The sequence below is a fragment of the Triticum urartu genome, chromosome 6 (assembly GCF_003073215.2).
Source record: "Triticum urartu cultivar G1812 chromosome 6, Tu2.1, whole genome shotgun sequence".
NCBI classification, from domain to species: domain Eukaryota; kingdom Viridiplantae; phylum Streptophyta; class Magnoliopsida; order Poales; family Poaceae; genus Triticum; species Triticum urartu.
Genome location: NC_053027.1, coordinates 9,910,614 through 9,915,317, shown reverse-complemented (window position 1 = coordinate 9,915,317; position 4,704 = coordinate 9,910,614). Strand labels below are relative to the sequence as shown.

Here is a 4,704-nt window from a genome sequence, read left to right as displayed (position 1 = left end):
AGAACTGAATTTGTCCATGAATTTAAAAAAAAATCAAGAGTTTCCGTAAATGTTGAAGGCTTTTAAAAAATGGTTAATGAGTTAAAAAACACTAAAGTGGAAAAAAAGACGAGTGAGAAAACTACGTGCTGGTTAAAAAACACTACGGGCGGCACACCTCTGTTCACCAGTTGTGGTGCGGCCTAGTCGCCATGGGGACTTGCCTTAGCGAGGTGCTTCCGGCGACCTCTCCACCGGATCGTTCTCTGCTCCTACTGCCACTAGTTCTTTGGTGGGATCCCGGGTGTGTATGGGAGGTGGCCGGGGAAGGAGGTGAGGCGGTGGCGCGTGGAAACCCTAGAACGGGAAGAGTGCTTGGCGTGGCACCTAGAGTTTTTTCTTCTATTAGATTGAGCTAGATTATACTAGAAGGAAAAAAAAGAAAAAACCAGGGGAAGGTGGGGTTCATTAAGAAAAAAAATCAGTGGTGGGAGGTGAGACAAAAATAAACCGTGGACTACCAACTCCCCTTTAATAATTGAGATCTTGTACACAAATATTCATTATTCAACACAATTCCGATATATTGGTCTTCATTTTATTACCCCAGTTATTAAGAACTTTATTTCAAATCATCGTACAGTATCACAATAGGAGTACATCGTATAATGCATTTTGCGTGACACACGCGCACACGCAAAAAGTACTTGGACGATAGATGGAGGCTTGAGAAGGATAGATGGATGGACGGCATCGATGAGCTAGCGTGGACAGCGGAGCACCATGGTCTCGATAGTGATTCCCGGACCAAAGGCCATCATGGCGCCCCACTCCGGCAGCAGGCTCCGGCGCTGGCGCAGCTCGTCGAGCACGAAGACGATGGTGGCGCTGCTCATGTTGCCGTACTCACGGAGCACGTGCCGGCTGGCCGCCAGCTTCTCCGGCTCCAGCTGGAGCACCTTGTCTATGTTGTCCAGGATCTGACGGCCACCTGGGTGCACCGCCCAGAAGAGGTCATTCCATTTTCCGTTCCCAGAGCATGGAGATGGAAGATGAGCGCCATCATCGGCGTCGTCGTCTCCTCCGCGGAATGCGAATGCATGGATGATGCAGCCCTGGACGTTCTGCCCGATGAGCGTGGCCAGGGCCGGTCCATACATATTCGGGGCCCTGGGGCGAGACGGCAAAATGGGGCCCTTGTGAACAAATAAAAATTTATACATATTATATTTCGAAAGCTTGACGCAAAAAAAAGTGTTTTGAAAGCAATTCAATACATAGTATAGATTGATTGTCCAGAGAATTACGTCATAATAGTATGGAAACAATATAGTTTTACAAAAGATCGCTCTTTTAAGTGGCACAAAGAGACCATCATCTCGCTCTTCTAAGAATGAAAACCTTGTCAAAACGGATAGCAACTTGAACCGTTTGTGTTTTTTTTCACTTTCTTTTCTCAGGGATAAACAGTTTTGAGAACACACATCACCAAACAATTGCAGAAAAACTGTCAATACAGGGAACAAAAGCACCTAAATATGGGCATATGGATTGATGTCAAATTGTTGATGTAGCTTCCAAGATCTGCAAGGCTGCAAGAGTCATTCCCCATCCCCCCTTCTCATCCCTGGATCCAATGAAGCTTTGAAGAACAGGCCAAGAGAAGAGTAGAAACTAGGAAAAGAAGAATTGCAGCTGTCAGATGGAGCAATCGGAGATGGAGAGGCGAGCTGTTTAATAGCGAATGAAAAGACTACTTGATTAGGCAAAGGAGGGAGATGTACCATCTCTGATGCGGTGATGCCTCAAACGTCTATTGATGGGGATCATTGAGGATGCAATGAGAGATGATTGGGGAAGGGAATAGCACCATCGGTCTCCATTAATAGATGCACGGAACAGCACCTCGAATTTGGAAGTGCACGGGAGCGGCGGCACTGTTCTTTGGGATTTAAGAATTTGGGGAGGAGGCGAGGAGACTGGAGGAGATCGATGGATTTGTTTATTTTTTGAGACAAAGGAGATCGATGGAGTGTTGCTAGCTACGTGGTGAGCTTGGGCCTTCTTTTTTTCCCTCTTATTTTTCTGAACCTAATACGTATACTGTACTCCTACCTGGGCCGGGGCCCTACCTCCCAGGGGCCCAGGGCGGTCGCCCCGTTGCCCCGGCCTATGGGCCGGCCCTGCGTGGCGGGCACCTGGATGGAGAGGTGGAAGCCATGCCGCCGCCGGAGACCTGCATGCCTAGCGTGTGCTCCGTCCTGGGCACCGTGGTCTGCGTGGCGCGCACCATCTCGAAGATGGGGCGCCGCTCGTCGTCGAGGAACGGGCCGGCCCCGACGATGACCGCGCCGGCGCCGTCCCCGAAGATGGCGTGGCCGACGAGGTTGCCGCCGTCGGGCGCGCCGAAGCAGACCAGCGTGGTCTCAGAGCAGGCCACGAGGACGCGCGCCCCGCGGTTGTTCTCGGCGAGCTCCTTGGCGAGGCCGAGCGCCCTGCCGCCGCCGTAGCAGCCGTGGAGGCTGAGCATGGTGCGGCTGACGGTGGGCCTGAGGCCGAGCAGCGTGGCCAGGCGGAGGTCGGCGCTCGGGGCGCCGCAGGCGGAGTAGGTGGTGAAGACGAGGTGGGTGATGTCGGCGGCCGGACGGCCCCACTCGGCGATGGCCTTAGCCGCGGCACGCTGCGCGAGCTTGGGCACGGCGTCGACGGTCATGTGGACCCGCGTGTCCAGCGACGGCAGCTCCGGGTCGAGCAGCTCCGGATGAGCCGCCAGCGTCTCCTCCGTCAGCTGGAAGTGTCGCTTGTCGATGCCCGTGTTCCCGCCTGGAACCAGGAATAGCATTGAGTACTACTAGGAAGAAAACTAGTATGCATGGGACTGTAATCAGGAAAAACCGTTGTACAAATTCTGGTTAGCTTGTGTTTGAGCTCAGTGAGGTGGTCGCTGTTGGTGACGCGGAAGAGGGTGTCGGAGAAGACGTCCTGGGGCATTAGCACGCCGGCGAGCCGATGCCGAGCATAGACGCTGGGCCTTCGGCGTGCGGCCGCCGCACCACCACCACAGCTGTACCGTGCCCGTTGCTTCCGCAGCTTCCCATGGCCGGCCGAGTATGTATTCGCTAGGCACACGACGCGTTTTGTTGATCTTGCGTCTAAAGAGACCTGTGAATCTTGGTGCATATGGGCTCAGGTTTTATAACTAGTTAGAGCATCTTCAATAAGATGTATATGCAAAATAACTATATTTTGCATCTCTGAGGCCTAAAAACGTTGCTTCAATAGATGGATGATGTAGATGCAAAAAAAAAAAACATCTCCATCTCTTGAAGATGTAAACTACAACACCTCGCAGTGCAAAGTTGCATCTCCACCTACAGGAGATGTATAAAGACGCCGGTCACGCGCCAACCGCCAACCGCCATTCCTTTCCCTTCCGCGCGATCAGTCGCCACCTGCCCGACTCCGCCGCCGGCCAAATCCGCACCAAATCGACGGCACCGCCCCCGCCAGACGGCCGCCAGGCCCTCCGCGTCTTCGCCCCCCCCCCTCCCGTCCCCCACCGCCTGCCTCGCCGGTCCGCCTCCTGCCCGATCCCCTTTCCGCCGCCGCCGTCGGTCGATTACGGGCAGCTTAGGCGTCACCTTGTGCTGCCGCTAACCGGTTTGGCTTCCTCTCGACCTCCCCTACCCATTCCTCTCCGCCGCCGGCCGGTTCGGCCATCCCCGCCAGCCCCGGCGAGGTGCAGCAGGAGTGCGACCCGACCTACAGCGGGAGCATGTGAGCTTCTGTTCGGTGGCGCTTGATTCGTGCTTCTTCTCCGTCATGTCATTCGACTCGCGGCCGCGCTTGAGCCTCGAAGGTGGCAGATCGGCCAGCCACGACGCGACGACCTGATTCAACAAGCTGATGGCGATGGGGCGGCGGTAGGGCTAAGCAATAGCTACAGTTTGGATTCCGAATATTAACCGATTAACACACGGTCGAACTTAGCTAAGAAACTCTTGGAGACTTGGCTAAGGGGAACTATTCCAAACATAGAAGGGAAGAGGAACTCGCCCCGCAAGCCGGAGACTTCAGGTGCACCAAGAACTCGGGAAGCTATGAAACACCAACGTTGGAGGCTAGTTCGTGGGCTACTAAGGGAGTCCTAGACTAGGGGGTCCTCGGGCTACCGGCCTATCTCTTATGGGTCAGACAGGTGGGCAGCACTGCAACTGCTAGAAGACTGAACTATGAGGCGATTCCGTATCCGGAGAGGAGATCTTTGATGCCTTGGTGTGTCCTCCAAGTCAAGATAATAAGAATCGGCGTGATTATTCCATCCTTGTAACCGACCATGTGTAACCCCAGTACCCCAGGTGCCTATATAACCCAGAGGGTTTAGTTCATAGAGGCTAGAACAACAACCATCATCCTACTCACCTAGGGTTTAGTTCATCTGATCTCGTGGTAGATCGACTCTGTAATCATCCTATACACTTCAATATAACCAAGCAGGACGTTGGGTTTAACCTCTTCGAGAGGGCCCGAACCTGGGTAAACATCGTGTTCTTCATCCCTTGCTCTCCATTGATCCAAGATTCACAGCTCGGGATCCAATATTCACAGCTCGGAACCCCCTACCCGAGATCCGCCGATTTTGACACCGACACCGCGCACGAACGATACCTCAAACGAAAGACCGAAAGCACGACCTCACTACTTGGTAGCAAGCGTATGGTTTTC

General features: G+C 53.7%; 1 pseudogene; it reads right to left on the bottom strand.

Moving 5' to 3' along the window:
- Positions 1–637: 637 nt before the first annotated feature.
- On the bottom strand, positions 638–3,123 carry LOC125515905 (annotated as a pseudogene).
- Positions 3,124–4,704: the final 1,581 nt, after the last annotated feature.